The sequence below is a fragment of the Crinia signifera genome, chromosome 6, assembly GCF_055691185.1.
Source record: "Crinia signifera chromosome 6, ASM5569118v1, whole genome shotgun sequence".
NCBI lineage: Eukaryota > Metazoa > Chordata > Amphibia > Anura > Myobatrachidae > Crinia > Crinia signifera.
In genome coordinates, this window is record NC_139222.1 from 62,976,446 (window position 1) to 62,996,876 (window position 20,431).

Consider the following 20,431-nt stretch of genomic DNA (forward strand, 5'->3'; position numbering starts at 1 on the left):
AGCAAATTCTCAAATTTTCAAGAAAATTTCAAACACTGATTTTTTTAGGGACCAGTTCAGTTCTGATGTGACTTTGAGGGACTTGTATGTGAGACACCCCCATAAATGATGCCATTTCAAAAACTGCACCCCTCACAGTATTCAAAACAGCATTTTGGAAGTTTGTTAACCCTTTAGGTGTTTCACAGGAATTAAAACAAAGTGTAGGTGAAATTTCAAAATTTCTTTTTTTTTGCAGATTTGCAATTTTAATACATTTTTCTAAGGAACACAGTACATTTTACTAGAGAAATGTGACTGAAAATTGATTCCCCCAATTCTTTTGTTTTCATAAATATCCTATATGTGGCCCTAGTGTGCACGGTGACCAAACCACAGGCTTCATAATAGAAGGAGCACCTACTTGATTTTGGAGCCTCCTTTTTATGAGATTATTTTTTAGGCACCATGTAGGTTTCTAGGCACCATAAGATGCTAAAAGTTAGGAACCCCCCCACAAGTGACCCCATTTTGCAAACTACACCCCTCAGGGAATTCATCTAGGGGTATAGTGTACATTTCAAACCCCCAGGGGTTTCACCAATTGTGGTACAACTGGGCAGTGAAAATGAAAAATTATTTTTTTTACACAAAAATACAGTTCTGGCTCCAAATTTGTCATTTTCAGAAGGTATGAAGGAGACAAAGCACCCCAAAATCTGTGCCCCAATTTCTCCCGAGTACGGCAATGCCTCACATGTGACCAAAAAATACCAGTTGGGTGCATGGCAGGACTCAGAAGGGAAGGAGTGATTTTTGGATTTTGCAGCTCAGATTCTGGTGGAATTTTGGTGGGTGCTATGTCGCATTAGCAAGACCCCCAAAGCACCAATACAGTGGAACCCCCCCACAAGTGACCCCATTTTGCAAAGTACACCCCTCAGGGAATTCATCTAGGGGTATAGTGTACATTTCAAACCCCCAGGGGTTTCACCAATTTTGATACAAGTGGGCAGTGAAAATGAAAAATTACATTTTTTTACACAAAAATGCAGTTCTGGCTCAAAATTTTTCATTTTCAGAAGGTATGAAGGAGAAAAAGCACCCCAAAATCTGTGCCCCAATTTCTCCCGAGTACGGCAATGCCTCACATGTGACCAAAAAATACCAGTTGGGTGCATGGCAGGACTCAGAAGGGAAGGAGTGATTTTTGGATTTTGCAGCACAGATTCTGGTGGAATGAATGGTGGGTGCTATGTTGCACCAATACAGTGGAACCCCCCCACAAGTCACCCCATTTTGCAAAGTACACCCCTCAGGGAATTCATCTAGGGGTATAGTGTACATTTCAAACCCCCAGGGGTTTCACCAATTTTGATACAAGTGGGCAGTGAAAATGAAAAATTACATTTTTTTACACAAAAATGCAGTTCTGGCTCAAAATTTTTCATTTTCAGAAGGTATGAAGGAGAAAAAGCACCCCAAAATCTGTGCCCCAATTTCTCCCGAGTACGGAAATGCCTCACATGTGACCAAAAAATACCAGTTGGGTGCATGGCAGGACTCAGAACGGAAGGAGTGATTTTTGGATTTTGCGGCTCAGATTCTGGTGGAATTTTGGTGGGTGCTATGTCGCATTAGCAAGACCCCCCAAGCACCAATACAGTGGAACCCCCCCACAAGTCACCCCATTTTGAAAACTACACCCCTCAGGGAATTCATCTAGGGGTATAGTGTACATTTCAAACCCCCAGGGGTTTCACCAATTTTGATACAAGTGGGCAGTGAAAATGAAAAATTACATTTTTTACACAAAAATGCAGTTCTGGCTCGAAATTTTTCATTTTCAGAAGGTATGAAGGAGAAAAAGCACCCCAAAATCTGTGCCCCAATTTCTCCCGAGTACGGCAATGCCTCACATGTGACCAAAAAATACCAGTTGGGTGCATGGCAGGACTCAGAACGGAAGGAGTGATTTTTGGATTTTGCAGCTCAGATTCTGGTGGAATTTTGGTGGGTGCTATGTCGCATTAGCAAGACCCCCCAAGCACCAATACAGTGGAACCCCCCCACAAGTCACCCCATTTTGAAAACTACACCCCTCAGGGAATTCATCTAGGGGTATAGTGTACATTTCAAACCCCCAGGGGTTTCACCAATTTTGATACAAGTGGGCAGTGAAAATGAAAAATTACATTTTTTTACACAAAAATGCAGTTCTGGCTCAAAATTTTTCATTTTCAGAAGGTATGAAGGAGAAAAAGCACCCCAAAATCTGTGCCCCAATTTCTCCCGAGTACGGAAATGCCTCACATGTGACCAAAAAATACCAGTTGGGTGCATGGCAGGACTCAGAACGGAAGGAGTGATTTTTGGATTTTGCAGCACAGATTTTGGTGGAATGAATGGTGGGTGCTATGTTGCACCAATACAGTGGAACCCCCCCACAAGTCACCCCATTTTGCAAAGTACACCCCTCAGGGAATTCATCTAGGGGTATAGTGTACATTTCAAACCCCCAGGGGTTTCACCAATTTTGATACAAGTGGGCAGTGAAAATGAAAAATTACATTTTTTTACACAAAAATGCAGTTCTGGCTCAAAATTTTTCATTTTCAGAAGGTATGAAGGAGACAAAGCACCCCAAAATCTGTGCCCCAATTTCTCCCGAGTACGGCAATGCCTCACATGTGACCAAAAAATACCATTTGGGTGCATGGCAGGACTCAGAAGGGAAGGAGTGATTTTTGGATTTTGCAGCTCAGATTCTGGTGGAATTTTGGTGGGTGCTATGTCGCATTAGCAAGACCCCCCAAGCACCAATACAGTGGAACCCCCCCACAAGTGACCCCATTTTGCAAACTACACCCCTCAGGGAATTCATCTAGGGGTATAGTGTACATTTCAAACCCCCAGGGGTTTCACCAATTTTGATACAAGTGGGCAGTGAACATGAAAAATTACATTTTTTACACAAAAATGCAGTTCTGGCTCAAAATTTTTCATTTTCAGAAGGTATGAAGGAGAAAAAGCACCCCAAAATCTGTGCCCCAATTTCTCCCGAGTACGGCAATGCCTCACATGTGACCAAAAAATACCAGTTGGGTGCATGGCAGGACTCAAAAGGGAAGGAGTGATTTTTGGATTTTGCAGCTCAGATTCTGGTGGAATTTTGGTGGGTGCTATGTCGCATTAGCAAGACCCCCCAAGCACCAATACAGTGGAACCCCCCCACAAGTGACCCCATTTTGCAAACTACACCCCTCAGGGAATTCATCTAGGGGTATAGTGTACATTTCAAACCCCCAGGGGTTTCACCAATTTTGATACAAGTGGGCAGTGAACATGACAAATTACATTTTTTACACAAAAATGCAGTTCTGGCTCAAAATTTTTCATTTTCAGAAGGTATGAAGGAGAAAAAGCACCCCAAAATCTGTGCCCCAATTTCTCCCGAGTACGGCAATGCCTCACATGTGACCAAAAAATACCAGTTGGGTGCATGGCAGGACTCAGAAGGGAAGGAGTGATTTTTGGATTTTGCAGCACAGATTCTGGTGGAATGAATGGTGGGTGCTATGTTGCACCAATACAGTGGAACCCCCCCACAAGTCACCCCATTTTGCAAAGTACACCCCTCAGGGAATTCATCTAGGGGTATAGTGTACATTTCAAACCCCCAGGGGTTTCACCAATTTTGATACAAGTGGGCAGTGAAAATGAAAAATTACATTTTTTTACACAAAAATGCAGTTCTGGCTCAAAATTTTTCATTTTCAGAAGGAATGAAGGAGACAAAGCACCCCAAAATCTGTGCCCCAATTTCTCCCGAGTACGGCAATGCCTCATGTGTGACCAAAAAGTGGCAGGACTCAGAAGGGAAGGAGTGATATTTGGATTTTGCAGCACAAATTCTGGTGGAATGATGGTGGGTGCTATGTCGCATTAGCAAGACCCCCAAAGCACCAATACAGTGGAACCCCCCCACAAGTGACCCCATTTTGCAAACTACACCCCTCATGGAATTCATCTAGGGGTATAGTGTACATTTCAAACCCCCAGGGGTTTCACCAATTTTGATAAAACTGGGCAGTGAACATGAAAAATTACATTTTTTTACACAAAAATGCAGTTCTGGCTCAAAATTTTTCATTTTCACAAGGAATGAAGGAGACAAAGCACCCCAAAATCTGTGCCCCAATTTCTCCCGAGTACGGCAATGCCTCACATGTGACCAAAAAATACCAGTTGGGTGCATGGCAGGACTCAGAACGGAAGGAGTGATTTTTGGATTTTGCGGCTCAGATTCTGGTGGAATGAATGGTGGGTGCTATGTGGCATTAGCAAGACCCCCGAAGCACGGTGAAATTATGAACCTAATATTCCATAGATGTGTGGTATATTTTAAAACACTCCTTTATACATAGGCCGGGTTTGTCGGGGCAAGTGTCACACTGGAAAATAGTTTGCTTTCTTATTCCCTTTTTATAGCAAACTTTGCACCTTTTTTGTGTCCTGCCCTTTTTTCCAGTGGAGGGGATTTCATCAGGAAAATGCTGCCCTGGTACAATACGGGGGCCAGTACTAGAAGTACTGGGGCCCTCTGCCTGCTGGTTCCCAAATATTAGGCCCTTTATGACTTCCTCTTGAAAGTGCATAAATGTCCCCCTCTGGCCGGTAGAACGGAATAGCACGTAAGCGTTATACAGTGCCATCTGGATGATATACACGGCCACCTTCTTGTACCAGATTTTTGTTTTCCGCAGGGCACTGTATGGCTTCAGTACCTGATCTGAAAGATCCACTCCGCCCATGTACCTATTGTAATCCAGGATACAATTAGGTTTTGAGGTGTGGGTACTGGTACCTCGTACAGGGACGGAGGTGGTACTGTCTCCGTGAATTGTTGTCAGTATAAGGACATCCCTCTTGTCCTTATATTTGACCAACAACATATTTTCGTTGCATATTCCCCTGCTTTCACCCCTTCTCATTACTTGGGCAATGTGCGTTTTTGGGAGGCCTCTTTGGTTCTTGCGCACAGTACCGCAAGCTGCTGTACCTCTTGAACCAAGGGCCTTAAACAGGGGGATGCTAGTGTAAAAGTTATCCACATAGAGGTGATAACCTTTATCCAGGAAGGGGTGCACTAAATCCCAGACAATTTTCCCACTAACACCTACGAGGGAGGGGGGGCATTCTGGCGGTTGAATTCTTGAATCCTTCCCTTCATAAACCCTAAACCTGTGGGTGTACCCTGAGGTGCTTTCACACAGTTTATACATTTTTATGCCATACCTTGCCCTCTTACTGGGAAGGTACTGGCGGAATTTAACCCTTCCTTTAAAATGTATAAGGGACTCGTCGATACAAATAAATTTTTCAGGGATGTACACCTCTTCAAATTTGGCACTGAAATGATCAATGACCGGCCTGACTTTGAATAGCCGGTCAAAGGTGGGATCATCTCTGGGTGGGCACTGTGCATTATCGGTGTAATGTATAAATTTAAGAATTGTCTCAAATCGAGTCCGGGGCATGGCCATACGGTAAAATGGAGTACTGTACAGAACATCTGTACTCCAATATTGCCTAATTTCTGGCTTTTTTACTATGCCCATATGAAACACCAGACCCCAAAACGTCATCATCTCTACTGCATCTACAGGGGTCCACCTAGCAAATGATGACGTGGGGTTTTGAGCAATAAACTGCTGGGCATATAAATTAGTTTGGTCCACCATTAAATTTATAAAATCATCAGAGAAAAATAATTTGAAAAAGTCAATTTCTCTGAGACCTGTGGAATCAAATTGGATTCCTGGCATGGCCAAAAACTCAGGAACCTGGGGCTCAAAATTGTCTGGTGGTGGGGTCCATACTAGATCAATTATTGGGGGGGGAATCTCAGCTGATCTACGGGGGCGTCTTTGAGGGGGTCCCTCATCACCAGAGGAGGAAGAGGAGCTTAAGACGAATCCTTCAAATTCCCCGCTTGCATCACTGCCTGTGTCAGAGTCAGAGGCAAGCATGGCATATGCCTCCTCCACTGAATACATTCTCCTGGATGACTGGGAGGACATTTGGGAGGACATTTGGGAGGACATTTGGGATGCCATTTTTATTTTTGTGTTACTGGTAGTGAAATGTTTCAACACGTGTATAGTGTAGGGGGGGGTACAAACTTTATTTCAATCCGGGGGGTATGTAGTGTGTAGTGTGTATGTGGTGCAGAAAAAAAAAATACTTTATACCAATAAAAAAAAAAAAAAATGAAGGGGTTAAAAATAAAAAATTGAAGGGGTTAAAAAAAAAAAAAAAGGTCCTGCGCCAAAAATTGAGCACAGATGTTGGTCAGTAACGTCTGTCACTGAACAGCGCTCAAAGGCAACAGGAATCTGATCAAAAAAATAAAAATAAATTGATCAACCCTGTGCCGAAAAAGCTGATCAGTGATGTACGTCACTGATCGGCGCACAGTGGCCACAGGACACCCACAAAATCAGTGTGTGTAAAAAAAAAATTAAAAAAAGACCCCACAGCACTCACAAAAAAAAAAAAAGGTGATCAGTGATGCGACACTGATTACCAGTGAGGGACAGCAGGTGCACAACCTTTGGTGCAACTGACAGTGCAACTGGCAGCAACTGACAGGTATATATATAAAAAAAAAACCTCTGCGCCCCCAAAAAGTTGCTGATCAGCACAGATATACTGATCAGCACAAAAGGGGGGGTAGCAGACACAAAATATACACTCTCTATCACTCTCTGTCACTATCTCTCTCTATCTCTCACTATCTCTCACTATCTATCACTCTAGGACACTGCAGCAGCAGCACTGACAGTTATATGTATAAAAAAAAACTGCACCCCCAAAAAGGGGGGGTAGCAGACACAAAATATACACTCTCTATCACTCTCTGTCACTATCTCTCTCTATCTCTCTATCTCTCACTATCTATCACTATCTATCACTCTATGACACTGCAGCAGCAGCACTGACAGTTATATATATAAAATAAAACCCCTGCACCCCCAAAAAGGGGGGGTAGCAGACACAAATCTCTCTATCTCTCTACCTCTCACTATCTATCACTATCTATCACTATCTATCACTGTATGACACTGCAGCAGCAGCACTGACAGTTATTTATATATAGAAAACCCCTGCACCCCCAAAAAGGGGGGGTAGCAGACACAAAATATAGCTCTCTCTGTCACTATCTCTCTATCTCTCTCTATCTCTCTCTATCTCTCTCTCTATCTCTCTATCTCTCTATCACACTGCAGCAGCAGCAGGAAGTCTCAGGAAGTCAGATCCAGGAAGCGTCCAGCACGCTACAAGCAGTGATAAGGTGATCAGGTAAGGTATTTGCAAGGATCAGGTAAGTATTAGCAAGGATCAGGTCGGTATTCACGGCAGGCAGGCACGGTGACCGTTCTGCACGCTATTCCAGACCGGAATGGCGTCTGCAGCGCAGTCACCGTCAGTTTAAATGTCGCGCCTTGGCTGTGATTGGTCCGTGGGTCCCACGGACCAATCACAGCCTTGGGGGCAGGTGGGGTGAGGGTGGGGTGAGGTGTCATCGTCACCGATGACCCCCTCATGCCCCCTGACGCCCGGCGGTGATTGACACCTGTGTTACCGAGCGTCCGATTCGCTGGTAACACAGGAAAACGCTGTGAATGGCTGTTCACACTGAACAGCCAATCACAGCGATCGCCGACGGGGGGGCGACATCGCAGCCCCCCCTGGGCATGCAGGGACATGTCTGCTGTCAGGGACAGCAGACATCGTCCCTCTGTCACTGCGTCTCGAGACGCAGTGACAGTTTAAACTCATGACGTACATTTATGCCATGTGTCGGGAAGTACCTCCCGGCCATGACGTAAATGTACGTCAAATGTCGGGAAGGGGTTAAATTGGAAACTTTTTCTTTTTATTGCCAGTACAGACATTTGGAAGAGGTCAAACAGACACAATAGCCATCACCTAAAGACTTACCACACTGTTTAGGCCCAATTCCAACTGCTTTTGGCAGCTAAACAGTGTTGAGCCTCTTTAGTAGTTTAATTTAAGACCCCCTGCTAATATCATGTCCTGTAGGTCTTTTTACATTACCAACACATGATTTTTTTCAGTAAGCCAATACAGTTAGGAAACTTTTTTATTAGCTTACCTGGTGATAGAAGTAGAAGAGGGCAAAAAAGTGCCTGTATCTCACCTACAGCCATACCACATTGGATAGGCCCAATCTCGTCTGATCTTGGAAGCTAAGCAGTGTTGGGCCTGGTTAGTACTTGGGTGGGAGACCACATGTGAACACCAGGTGCTGTAGGTTTTTTCACATTACAGGAAAATTGTTTTTATTCTCTAGCTATTTAAATTGGAAACTTTTTCTTTTTATTGCCAGTACAGACATTTGGAAGAGGTCAAACAGACACAATAGCCATCACCTAAAGACTTACCACACTGTTTAGGCCCAATTCCAACTGCTTTTGGCAGCTAAACAGTGTTGAGCCTGTTTAGTAGTTTAATTTAAGACCCCCTGCTAATATCATGTCCTGTAGGTCTTTTTACATTACCAACACATGATTTTTTTTAAGTAAGCCAATACAGTTAGGAAACTTTTTTATTAGCTTACCTGGTGATAGAAGTAGAAGAGGGCAAAAAAGTGCCTGTATCTCACCTACAACCATACCACATTGGATAGGCCCAATCTCGTCTGATCTTGGAAGCTAAGCAGTGTTGGCCCTGGTTAGTACTTGGGTGGGAGACCACCTGGGAACACCAGGTGCTCTAGGTTTTTTCACATTACTGGCAAATTGTTTTTATTCTCTAGCTATTTAAATTGGAAACTTTTTCTTTTTATTGCCAGTACAGACATTTGGAAGAGGTCAAACAGACACAATAGCCATCACCTAAAGACTTACCAAACTGTTTAGGCCCAATTCCAACTGCTTTTGGCAGCTAAACAGTGTTGAGCCTCTTTAGTAGTTTAATTTAAGACCCCTTGCTAATACCATGTCCTGTAGGTCTTTTTACATTACCAACACATGATTTTTTTCAGTAAGCCAATACAGTTAGGAAACTTTTGTATTAGCTTACCTGGTGATAGAAGTAGAAGAGGGCAAAAAAGTGCCTGTATCTCACCTACAGCCATACCACATTGGATAGGCCCAATCTCGTCTGATCTTGGAAGCTAAGCAGTGTTGAGCCTGGTTAGTACTTGGGTGGGAGACCACCTGGGAACACCAGGTGCTGTAGGTTTTTTCACATTACAGGCAAATTGTTTTTATTCTCTAGCTATTTAAATTGGAAACTTTTTCTTTTTATTGCCAGTACAGACATTTGGAAGAGGTCAAACAGACACAATAGCCATCACCTAAAGACTTACCAAACTGTTTAGGCCCAATTCCAACTGCTTTTGGCAGCTAAACAGTGTTGAGCCTCTTTAGTAGTTTAATTTAAGACCCCCTGCTAATATCATGTCCTGTAGGTCTTTTTACATTACCAACACATGATTTTTTTCAGTAAGCCAATACAGTTAGGAAACTTTTTTATTAGCTTACCTGGTGATAGAAGTAGAAGAGGGCAAAAAAGTGCCTGAATCTCACCTACAGCCATACCACATTGGATAGGCCCAATCTCATCTGATCTTGGAAGCTAAGCAGTGTTGGGCCTGGTTAGTACTTGGGTGGGAGACCACATGGGAACACCAGGTGCTGTAGGTTTTTTCACATTACATGCAAATTGTTTTTATTCTCTAGCTATTTAAATTGGAAACTTTTTCTTTTTATTGCCAGTACAGACATTTGGAAGAGGTCAAACAGACACAATAGCCATCACCTAAAGACTTACCACACTGTTTAGGCCCAATTCCAACTGCTTTTGGCAGCTAAACAGTGTTGAGCCTCTTTAGTAGTTTAATTTAAGACCCCCTGCTAATATCATGTCCTGTAGGTCTTTTTACATTACCAACACATGATTTTTTTCAGTAAGCCAATACAGTTAGGAAACTTTTGTATTAGCTTACCTGGTGATAGAAGTAGAAGAGGGCAAAAAAGTGCCTTTAACTCACCTACAGCCATACCACATTGGATAGGCCCAATCTCGTCTGATCTTGGAAGCTAAGCAGTGTTGGGCCTGGTTAGTACTTGGGTGGGAGACCACATGGGAACACCAGGTGCTGTAGGTTTTTTCACATTACTGGCAAATTGTTTTTATTCTCTAGCTATTTAAATAGGAAACTTTTTCTTTTTATTGCCGGCACAGACATTTGGAAGAGGTCAAACAGACACAATAGCCATCACCTAAAGACTTACCAAACTGTTTAGGCCCAATTCCAACTGCTTTTGGCAGCTAAACAGTGTTAAGCCTCTTTAGTAGTTTAATTTAAGACCCCCTGCTAATATCATATCCTGTAGGTCTTTTTACATTACCAACACATGATTTTTTTCAGTAAGCAAATACAGTTAGGAAACTTTTGTATTAGCTTACCTGGTGATAGAAGTAGAAGAGGGCAAAAAAGTGCCTGTATCTCACCTACAGCCATACCACATTGGATAGGCCCAATCTCGTCTGATCTTGGAAGCTAAGCAGTGTTGGACCTGGTTAGTACTTGGGTGGGAGACCACCTGGGAACACCAGGTGCTGTAGGTTTTTTCACATTACTGGCAAATTGTTTTTATTCTCTAGCTATTTAAATTGGAAACTTTTTCTTTTTATTGCCAGCACAGACATTTGGAAGAGGTCAAACAGACACAATAGCCATCACCTAAAGACTTACCAAACTGTTTAGGCCCAATTCCAACTGCTTTTGGCAGCTAAACAGTGTTGAGCCTCTTTAGTAGTTTAATTTAAGACCCCCTGCTAATATCATGTCCTGTAGGTCTTTTTACATTACCAACACATGATTTTTTTCAGTAAGCCAATACAGTTAGGAAACTTTTTTATTAGCTTACCTGGTGATAGAAGTAGAAGAGGGCAAAAAAGTGACTGTATCTCACCTACAGCCATACCACATTGGATAGGCCCAATCTCGTCTGATCTTGGAAGCTAAGCAGGGTTGGGCCTGGTTAGTACTTGGGTGGGAGACCACCTGGGAACACCAGGTGCTGTAGGTTTTTTCACATTACAGGCAAATTGTTTTTATTCTCTAGCTATTTAAATTGGAAACTTTTTCTTTTTATTGCCAGCACAGACATTTGGAAGAGGTCAAACAGACACAATAGCCATCACCTAAAGACTTACCACACTGTTTAGGCCCAATTCCAACTGCTTTTGGCAGCTAAACAGTGTTGAGCCTCTTTAGTAGTTTAATTTAAGACCCCCTGCTAATATCATGTCCTGTAGGTCTTTTTACATTACCAACACATGATTTTTTTCAGTAAGCCAATACAGTTAGGAAACTTTTGTATTAGCTTACCTGGTGATAGAAGTAGAAGAGTGCAAAAAAGTGCCTGTGTCTCACCTACAGCCATACCACATTGGATAGGCCCAATCTCGTCTGATCTTGGAATCTAAGCAGTGTTGGTCCTGGTTAGTACTTGGGTGGGAGACCACATGGGAACACCAGGTGCTGTAGGTTTTTTCACATTACTGGCAAATTGTTTTTATTCTCTAGCTATTTAAATAGGAAACTTTTTCTTTTTATTGCCAGCACAGACATTTGGAAGAGGTCAAACAAACACAATAGCCATCACCTAAAGACTTACCACACTGTTTAGGCCCAATTCCAACTGCTTTTGGCAGCTAAACAGTGTTGAGCCTCTTTAGTAGTTTAATTTAAGACCACCTGCTAATATCATGTCCTGTAGGTCTTTTTACATTACCAACACATGATTTTTTTCAGTAAGCCAATACAGTTAGGAAACTTTTTTATAAGCTTACCTGGTGATAGAAGTAGAAGAGGGAAAAAAAGTGCCTGTATTTCACCTACAGCCATACCACATTGGATAGGCCCAATCACGTCTGATCTTGGAAGCTAAGCAGTGTTGGGCCTGGTTAGTACTTGGGTGGGAGACCACATGGGAACACCAGGTGCTGTATGTTTTTTCACATTACAGGCAAATTGTTTTTATTCTCTAGCTATTTAAATTGGAAACTTTTTATTTTTATTGCCAGTACAGACATTTGGAAGAGGTCAAACAGTCACAATAGCCATCACCTAAAGACTTACCACACTGTTTAGGCCCAATTCCAACTGCTTTTGGCAGCTTAACAGTGTTGAGCCTGTTTAGTAGCTTAATTTAAGACCCCCTGCTAATATCATGTCCTGTAGGTCTTTTTACATTACCAACACATGATTTTTTTTAAGTAAGCCAATACAGTTAGGAAACTTTTTTATTAGCTTACCTGGTGATAGAAGTAGAAGAGGGCAAAAAAGTGCCTGTATCTCACCTACAGCCATACCACATTGGATAGGCCCAATCTCGTCTGATCTTGGAAGCTAAGCAGTGTTGGGCCTGGTTAGTACTTGGGTGGGAGACCACCTGGGAACACCAGGTGCTGTAGGTTTTTTCACATTACTGGCAAATTGTTTTCATTCTCTAGCTATTTAAATTGGAAACTTTTTCTTTTTATTGCCAGCACAGACATTTGGAAGAGGTCAAACAGACACAATAGCCATCACCTAAAGACTTACCACACTGTTTAGGCTCAATTCCAAGTGCTTTTGGCAGCTAAACAGTGTTGAGCCTCTTTTGTAGTTTAATTTAAGACCCCCTGCTAAGATCATGTCCTGTAGGTCTTTTTACATTACCAACACATGATTTTTTTCAGTAAGCCAATACAGTTAGGAAACTTTTGTATTAGCTTACCTGGTGATAGAAGTAGAAGAGGGCAAAAAAGTGCCTGTATCTCACCTACAGCCATACCACATTGGATAGGCCCAATCTCGTCTGATCTTGGAAGCTAAGCAGTGTTGGGCCTGGTTAGTACTTGGGTGGGAGACCACCTGGGAACACCAGGTGCTGTAGGTTTTTTCACATTACTGGCAAATTGTTTTTATTCTCTAGCTATTTAAATTGGAAACTTTTTCTTTTTATTGCCAGCACAGACATTTGGAAGAGGTCAAACAGACACAATAGCCATCACCTAAAGACTTACCAAACTGTTTAGGCCCAATTCCAACTGCTTTTGGCAGCTAAACAGTGTTGAGCCTCTTTAGTAGTTTAATTTAAGACCCCCTGCTAATATCATGTCCTGTAGGTCTTTTTACATTACCAACACATGATTTTTTTCAGTAAGCCAATACAGTTAGGAAACTTTTTTATTAGCTTACCTGGTGATAGAAGTAGAAGAGGGCAAAAAAGTGACTGTATCTCACCTACAGCCATACCACATTGGATAGGCCCAATCTCGTCTGATCTTGGAAGCTAAGCAGGGTTGGGCCTGGTTAGTACTTGGGTGGGAGGCCACCTGGGAACACCAGGTGCTGTAGGTTTTTTCACATTACAGGCAAATTGTTTTTATTCTCTAGCTATTTAAATTGGAAACTTTTTCTTTTTATTGCCAGCACAGACATTTGGAAGAGGTCAAACAGACACAATAGCCATCACCTAAAGACTTACCACACTGTTTAGGCCCAATTCCAACTGCTTTTGGCAGCTAAACAGTGTTGAGCCTCTTTAGTAGTTTAATTTAAGACCCCCTGCTAATATCATGTCCTGTAGGTCTTTTTACATTACCAACACATGATTTTTTTCAGTAAGCCAATACAGTTAGGAAACTTTTGTATTAGCTTACCTGGTGATAGAAGTAGAAGAGTGCAAAAAAGTGCCTGTATCTCACCTACAGCCATACCACATTGGATAGGCCCAATCTCGTCTGATCTTGGAAGCTAAGCAGTGTTGGGCCTGGTTAGTACTTGGGTGGGAGACCACATGGGAACACCAGGTGCTGTATGTTTTTTCACATTACAGGCAAATTGTTTTTATTCTCTAGCTATTTAAATTGGAAACTTTTTATTTTTATTGCCAGTACAGACATTTGGAAGAGGTCAAACAGTCACAATAGCCATCACCTAAAGACTTACCACACTGTTTAGGCCCAATTCCAACTGCTTTTGGCAGCTTAACAGTGTTGAGCCTGTTTAGTAGCTTAATTTAAGACCCCCTGCTAATATCATGTCCTGTAGGTCTTTTTACATTACCAACACATGATTTTTTTTAAGTAAGCCAATACAGTTAGGAAACTTTTTTATTAGCTTACCTGGTGATAGAAGTAGAAGAGGGCAAAAAAGTGCCTGTATCTCACCTACAGCCATACCACATTGGATAGGCCCAATCTCGTCTGATCTTGGAAGCTAAGCAGTGTTGGGCCTGGTTAGTATTTGGGTGGGAGACCACCTGGGAACACCAGGTGCTGTAGGTTTTTTCACATTACTGGCAAATTGTTTTCATTCTCTAGCTATTTTAATTGGAAACTTTTTCTTTTTATTGCCAGCACAGACATTTGGAAGAGGTCAAACAGACACAATAGCCATCACCTAAAGACTTACCACACTGTTTAGGCTCAATTCCAAGTGCTTTTGGCAGCTAAACAGTGTTGAGCCTCTTTTGTAGTTTAATTTAAGACCCCCTGCTAAGATCATGTCCTGTAGGTCTTTTTACATTACCAACACATGATTTTTTTCAGTAAGCCAATACAGTTAGGAAACTTTTGTATTAGCTTACCTGGTGATAGAAGTAGAAGAGGGCAAAAAAGTGCCTGTATCTCACCTACAGCCATACCACATTGGATAGGCCCAATCTCGTCTGATCTTGGAAGCTAAGCAGTGTTGGGCCTGGTTAGTACTTGGGTGGGAGACCACCTGGGAACACCAGGTGCTGTAGGTTTTTTCACATTACTGGCAAATTGTTTTTATTCTCTAGCTATTTAAATTGGAAACTTTTTCTTTTTATTGCCAGCACAGACATTTGGAAGAGGTCAAACAGACACAATAGCCATCACCTAAAGACTTACCAAACTGTTTAGGCCCAATTCCAACTGCTTTTGGCAGCTAAACAGTGTTGAGCCTCTTTAGTAGTTTAATTTAAGACCCCCTGCTAATATCATGTCCTGTAGGTCTTTTTACATTACCAACACATGATTTTTTTCAGTAAGCCAATACAGTTAGGAAACTTTTTTATTAGCTTACCTGGTGATAGAAGTAGAAGAGGGCAAAAAAGTGACTGTATCTCACCTACAGCCATACCACATTGGATAGGCCCAATCTCGTCTGATCTTGGAAGCTAAGCAGGGTTGGGCCTGGTTAGTACTTGGGTGGGAGGCCACCTGGGAACACCAGGTGCTGTAGGTTTTTTCACATTACAGGCAAATTGTTTTTATTCTCTAGCTATTTAAATTGGAAACTTTTTCTTTTTATTGCCAGCACAGACATTTGGAAGAGGTCAAACAGACACAATAGCCATCACCTAAAGACTTACCACACTGTTTAGGCCCAATTCCAACTGCTTTTGGCAGCTAAACAGTGTTGAGCCTCTTTAGTAGTTTAATTTAAGACCCCCTGCTAATATCATGTCCTGTAGGTCTTTTTACATTACCAACACATGATTTTTTTCAGTAAGCCAATACAGTTAGGAAACTTTTGTATTAGCTTACCTGGTGATAGAAGTAGAAGAGTGCAAAAAAGTGCCTGTATCTCACCTACAGCCATACCACATTGGATAGGCCCAATCTCGTCTGATCTTGGAAGCTAAGCAGTGTTGGGCCTGGTTAGTACTTGGGTGGGAGACCACATGGGAACACCAGGTGCTGTAGGTTTTTTCACATTACTGGCAAATTGTTTTTATTCTCTAGCTATTTAAATAGGAAACTTTTTCTTTTTATTGCCAGCACAGACATTTGGAAGAGGTCAAACAAACACAATAGCCATCACCTAAAGACTTACCACACTGTTTAGGCCCAATTCCAACTGCTTTTGGCAGCTAAACAGTGTTGAGCCTCTTTAGTAGTTTAATTTAAGACCCCCTGCTAATATCATGTCCTGTAGGTCTTTTTACATTACCAACACATGATTTTTTTCAGTAAGCCAATACAGTTAGGAAACTTTTGTATTAGCTTACCTGGTGATAGAAGTAGAAGAGGGAAAAAAAGTGCCTGTATTTCACCTACAGCCATACCACATTGGATAGGCCCAATTTCGTCTGATCTTGGAAGCTAAGCAGTGTTGGGCCTGGTTAGTACTTGGGTGGGAGACCACATGGGAACACCAGGTGCTGTAGGTTTTTTTCACATTACAGGCAAATTGTTTTTATTCTCTAGCTATTTAAATTGGAAACTTTTTCTTTTTATTGCCAGCACAGACATTTGGAAGAGGTCAAACAGACACAATAGCCATCACCTAAAGACTTACCACACTGTTTAGGCTCAATTACAACTGCTTTTGGCAGCTAAACAGTGTTGAGCCTCTTTTGTAGTTTAATTTAAGACCCCCTGCTAATATCATGTCCTGTAGGTCTTTTTACATTACCAACACATGATTTTTTTCAGTAAGCCAATACAGTTAGGAAACTTTTGTATTAGCTTACCTGGTGATAGAAGTAGAAGAGGGCAAAAAAGTGCCATTAACTCACCTATAGCCATACCACATTGGATAGTCCCAATCTCATCTGATCTTCGAAGCTAAGCAGTGTTGGGCCTGGTTAGTACTTGGGTGGGAGACCACATGTGAACACCAGGTGCTGTAGGTTTTTTCACATGACTGGCAAATTGTTTTTATTCTCTAGCTATTTATATTGGAAACTTTTTTATTTTTATTGCCAGCACAGACATTTGGAAGAGGTCAAACAGACACAATAGCCATCACCTAAAGACTTACCACACTGTTTAGGCTCAATTCCAACTGCTTTTGGCAGCTAAACAGTGTTGAGCCTCTTTTGTAGTTTAATTTAAGACCCCCTGCTAATATCATGTCCTGTACAGTACTTATTCACCCTATTTTGTTAATTGGACTCATTTCTCATTTGAAATGCCCATTTTTGGGGGGAAAGAAATGTGCGTCTTTAAAAGGTGATTTCTACGATACCCCACTTTTGTGCGTCGGACCTCAACTTTTCCCGTAAACGCAGAAAAAACGCAATTTTCAGGAGAAACGAGACAGACATCCCCTCCCTCTGCCACCCACCCGCCCAACTGACAGCCATTCATTAGACATGCACAGATAGTTCTGAGGGTCTGTCTGTGATGTCATAAAGGGCCTGCTGATCAATGGGCAGCTTTCTGATTGGCTGATGTATTTGATTGACAGATGGAAGCTGGCAGCTGAATGGCTGTCTAGCCTAAAGTGCTTTACACACCTCCCTGATGGTACCACTGGCTAAGACTCCACCTCAGCTCATTGGGTAATGAAAAAATTAGAACAATTGATGGATGAAAGCAGGCAGGCCGGCCATTTTGGGACGCTCATTGGACTTGTTTAATGCAATGCACCTTTGTATATTCACATGCATTCGCTTCATGCTGTAACCACTGTGCATAAAAATTTGGAAACATGGCATACAGTGTATCATTTGGTGTCTAAGTCATGTTTCCCATATTTTCCCTTCCCAGATACAAGCCTGTTTGAGTGTTTGGGGCACTTTTTAGCTAAAATCATCCTACAGGGCCTAACTGCAAATGCTAAAGCCTGCCTATTTTGAATGGTGTAGTGGCCCCTGCAACCTCCAAAAATATCAGGACTTACTTCCGCAATAACCTGCTAACTCACCCCTGAAATACATACTTATTCACACTATTTTGTTCATTGGACTCATTTCTCATTTGAAATGCCCATTTTTGGGGGGCCAGAAATGTGCGTCTTTAAAAGGTGATTTATACGATACCCCACTTTTGCGCGTCGGACCTCAACTTTTCCCGTAAACGCAGAAAAACCGCAATTTTCAGGAGAAACGAGACAGACATCCCCTCCCTCTGCCACCCACCCGCCCAACTGACAGCCAGCCATTAGACATGCGCAGGTAGTTCTGAGGGTCTGTCTGTGATGTCATAAAGGGCCTGCTGATCAATGGGCAGCTTTCAAATTGGCTGCTGTATTTGATTGACAGATGGAAGCTGGCAGCTGATTGGCTGTCTAGCCTAAAGTGCTTTACACACCTCCCTGATGATACCACTGGCTAAGACTCCACCTCAGCTCATTGGGTAATGAAAAATTTAGAACAATTGATGGATGAAAGCAGGCAGGCCGGCCATTTTGGGACGCTCAGTGGACTTGTTTAATGCAATGCACCTTTGTATATTCACATGCGTTCGCTTCATGCTGTAACCACTGTTCATAAAAATTTGGAAACATGGCATACAGTGTATCATTTGGTGTGTAAGTCATGTTTCCCATATTTTCCCTTCCCAGATACAAGCCCGTTTGAGTGTTTGGGGCACTTTTTAGCTAAAATCATCCTACAGGGCCTAACTGCAAATGCTAAAGCCTGCCTATTTTGAATGGTGTAGTGGCCCCTGCAACCTCCAAAAATATCAGGACTTACTTCCCCAATAACCTGCTAACTGACCCCTGAAATACATACTTATTCACCCAATTTTGTTCATTGGACTCATTTCTCATTTTAAATGCCCATTTTTGGGGGGCCAGAAATGTGCGTCTTTAAAAGTTGATTTCTACGATACCCCAGTTTTGCACGTCGGACCTCAACTTTTCCCGTAATTGCAGAAAAACCGCAATTTTCAGGAGAAAGGAGACAGACATCCCCTCCCTCTGCCACCCACCCGCCCAACTGAAAGCCAGCCATTAGACATGCACAGATAGTTCTGAGGGTCTGTCTGTGATGTCATAAAGGGCCTGCTGATCAATGGGCAGCTTTCTGATTGGCTACTGTATTTGATTGACAGATGGAAGCTGGCAGCTGATTGGCTGTTTAGCCTAAAGTGCTTTACACACCTCCCTGATGGTACCACTGGCTAAGACTCCACCTCAGCTCATTGGGTAATGAAAAATTTAGAACAATTGATGGATGAAAGCAGGCAGGCCGGCCATTTTGGGACGCTCATTGGACTTGTTTAATGCAATGCACCTTTGCATTTTCACATGCATTCGCTTCATGCTGTAACCACTGTGCATAACAATTTGGAAACATGGCATACAGTGTATTATTTGGTGTCTAAGTCATATTTCCCATATTTTCCCTTCCCAGATACAAGCCCGTTTGAGTGTTTGGGGCACTTTTTAGCTAAAATCATCCTACAGGGCCTAACTGCATATGCTAAAGCCTGCCTATTTTGAATGGTGTAGTTGCCCCTGCAACCTCCAAAAATATCAGTATTTAATTCCCCAATAACCTGCTAACTCACCCCTGAAATACATACTTATTCACCATATTTTGTTAATTGGACTCATTTCTCATTTGAATTGCCCATTTTTGGGGGGCCAGAAATGTGCGTCTTTAAAAGGTGATTTCTACGATACCCCACTTTTGCGCGTCGGACCTCAACTTTTCCCGTAAACGCAGAAAAACCGCAATTTTCAGGAGAAACGAGACAGACATCCCCTCCCTCTGCCACCCACCCGCCCAACTGACAGCCAGCCATTAGACATGCACAGATAGTTCTGAGGGTCTGTCTGTGATGTCATAAAGGGCCTGCTGATCAATGGGCAGCTTTCTGATTGGCTGCTGTATTTGATTGACAGATGGAAGCTGGCAGTTGATTGGCTGTCTAGCCTAAAGTGCGTTACACACCTCCCTGATGGTACCACTGGCTAAGACTCCACCTCAGCTCATTGGGTAATGAAAAATTTAGAACAATTGATGGATGAAAGCAGGCAGGCCGGCCATTTTGGGACGCTCAGTGGACTTGTTTAATGCAATGCACCTTTGTATATTCACATGCATTCACTTCATGCTGTAACCACTGTGCATAAAAATTTGGAAACATGGCATACAGTGTATCATTTGGTGTCTAAGTCATGTTTCCCTTATTTTCCCTTCCCAGATACAAGCCCGTTTGAGTGTTTGGGGCACTTTTTAGCTAAAATCATCCTACAGGGCCTAACTGCATATGCTAAAGCCTGCCTATTTTGAAGGGTGTAGTTGCCCCTGCAACCTCCAAAAATATCAGGATTTACTTCCCCAATAACCTGCTAACTCACCCCTGAAATACATACTTATTCACCCTATTTTGTTAATTGGACTCATTTCTCATTTGAAATGCCCATTTTTGGGGGGAAAGAAATGTGCGTCTTTAAAAGGTGATTTCTACGATACCCCACTTTTGCGCGTCGGACCTCAACTTTTCCCATAATTGCAGAAAAACCGCAATTTTCAGGAGAAACGAGACAGACATCCCCTCCCTCTGCCACCCACCCGCCCAACTGAAAGCCAGCCATTAGACATGCACAGATAGTTCTGAGGGTCTGTCTGTGATGTCATAAAGGGCCTGCTGATCAATGGGCAGCTTTCTGATTGGCTACTGTATTTGATTGACAGATGGAAGCTGG

General features: G+C 42.4%; 18 non-coding genes and 1 pseudogene across 18 annotated transcripts; all 19 read left to right on the top strand.

The window, feature by feature from the left end:
• Positions 1 to 8,204: 8,204 nt before the first annotated feature.
• Positions 8,205 to 8,323, top strand: LOC146014775 (5S ribosomal RNA). The gene has a single exon (XR_014447719.1). It is a non-coding gene; the product is annotated as a 5S ribosomal RNA (ribosomal RNA).
• Positions 8,324 to 8,669: 346 nt separating this feature from the next.
• LOC146011263 (5S ribosomal RNA) lies at positions 8,670 to 8,788 on the top strand (annotated as a pseudogene).
• Positions 8,789 to 9,133: 345 nt separating this feature from the next.
• Positions 9,134 to 9,252, top strand: LOC146016007 (5S ribosomal RNA). Its single transcript, XR_014448910.1, has one exon. It is a non-coding gene; the product is annotated as a 5S ribosomal RNA (ribosomal RNA).
• A 345-nt stretch (positions 9,253 to 9,597) lies between these two features.
• On the top strand, positions 9,598 to 9,716 carry LOC146012924 (5S ribosomal RNA). The gene has a single exon (XR_014445917.1). It is a non-coding gene; the product is annotated as a 5S ribosomal RNA (ribosomal RNA).
• Positions 9,717 to 10,061: 345 nt separating this feature from the next.
• LOC146013626 (5S ribosomal RNA) lies at positions 10,062 to 10,180 on the top strand. The gene has a single exon (XR_014446598.1). It is a non-coding gene; the product is annotated as a 5S ribosomal RNA (ribosomal RNA).
• A 345-nt stretch (positions 10,181 to 10,525) lies between these two features.
• Positions 10,526 to 10,644, top strand: LOC146014343 (5S ribosomal RNA). Its single transcript, XR_014447289.1, has one exon. It is a non-coding gene; the product is annotated as a 5S ribosomal RNA (ribosomal RNA).
• A 345-nt stretch (positions 10,645 to 10,989) lies between these two features.
• LOC146014879 (5S ribosomal RNA) lies at positions 10,990 to 11,108 on the top strand. The gene has a single exon (XR_014447820.1). It is a non-coding gene; the product is annotated as a 5S ribosomal RNA (ribosomal RNA).
• Positions 11,109 to 11,453: 345 nt separating this feature from the next.
• Positions 11,454 to 11,572, top strand: LOC146014750 (5S ribosomal RNA). The gene has a single exon (XR_014447694.1). It is a non-coding gene; the product is annotated as a 5S ribosomal RNA (ribosomal RNA).
• Positions 11,573 to 11,917: 345 nt separating this feature from the next.
• LOC146016060 (5S ribosomal RNA) lies at positions 11,918 to 12,036 on the top strand. Its single transcript, XR_014448963.1, has one exon. It is a non-coding gene; the product is annotated as a 5S ribosomal RNA (ribosomal RNA).
• Positions 12,037 to 12,382: 346 nt separating this feature from the next.
• Positions 12,383 to 12,501, top strand: LOC146016050 (5S ribosomal RNA). The gene has a single exon (XR_014448953.1). It is a non-coding gene; the product is annotated as a 5S ribosomal RNA (ribosomal RNA).
• A 345-nt stretch (positions 12,502 to 12,846) lies between these two features.
• LOC146016062 (5S ribosomal RNA) lies at positions 12,847 to 12,965 on the top strand. The gene has a single exon (XR_014448964.1). It is a non-coding gene; the product is annotated as a 5S ribosomal RNA (ribosomal RNA).
• A 345-nt stretch (positions 12,966 to 13,310) lies between these two features.
• LOC146016537 (5S ribosomal RNA) lies at positions 13,311 to 13,429 on the top strand. Its single transcript, XR_014449426.1, has one exon. It is a non-coding gene; the product is annotated as a 5S ribosomal RNA (ribosomal RNA).
• A 345-nt stretch (positions 13,430 to 13,774) lies between these two features.
• On the top strand, positions 13,775 to 13,893 carry LOC146015315 (5S ribosomal RNA). Its single transcript, XR_014448240.1, has one exon. It is a non-coding gene; the product is annotated as a 5S ribosomal RNA (ribosomal RNA).
• Positions 13,894 to 14,239: 346 nt separating this feature from the next.
• LOC146014921 (5S ribosomal RNA) lies at positions 14,240 to 14,358 on the top strand. Its single transcript, XR_014447861.1, has one exon. It is a non-coding gene; the product is annotated as a 5S ribosomal RNA (ribosomal RNA).
• A 345-nt stretch (positions 14,359 to 14,703) lies between these two features.
• Positions 14,704 to 14,822, top strand: LOC146016073 (5S ribosomal RNA). Its single transcript, XR_014448975.1, has one exon. It is a non-coding gene; the product is annotated as a 5S ribosomal RNA (ribosomal RNA).
• A 345-nt stretch (positions 14,823 to 15,167) lies between these two features.
• Positions 15,168 to 15,286, top strand: LOC146016538 (5S ribosomal RNA). Its single transcript, XR_014449427.1, has one exon. It is a non-coding gene; the product is annotated as a 5S ribosomal RNA (ribosomal RNA).
• A 345-nt stretch (positions 15,287 to 15,631) lies between these two features.
• On the top strand, positions 15,632 to 15,750 carry LOC146013627 (5S ribosomal RNA). The gene has a single exon (XR_014446599.1). It is a non-coding gene; the product is annotated as a 5S ribosomal RNA (ribosomal RNA).
• Positions 15,751 to 16,095: 345 nt separating this feature from the next.
• On the top strand, positions 16,096 to 16,214 carry LOC146015135 (5S ribosomal RNA). The gene has a single exon (XR_014448065.1). It is a non-coding gene; the product is annotated as a 5S ribosomal RNA (ribosomal RNA).
• Positions 16,215 to 16,560: 346 nt separating this feature from the next.
• Positions 16,561 to 16,679, top strand: LOC146017607 (5S ribosomal RNA). Its single transcript, XR_014450473.1, has one exon. It is a non-coding gene; the product is annotated as a 5S ribosomal RNA (ribosomal RNA).
• Positions 16,680 to 20,431: the final 3,752 nt, after the last annotated feature.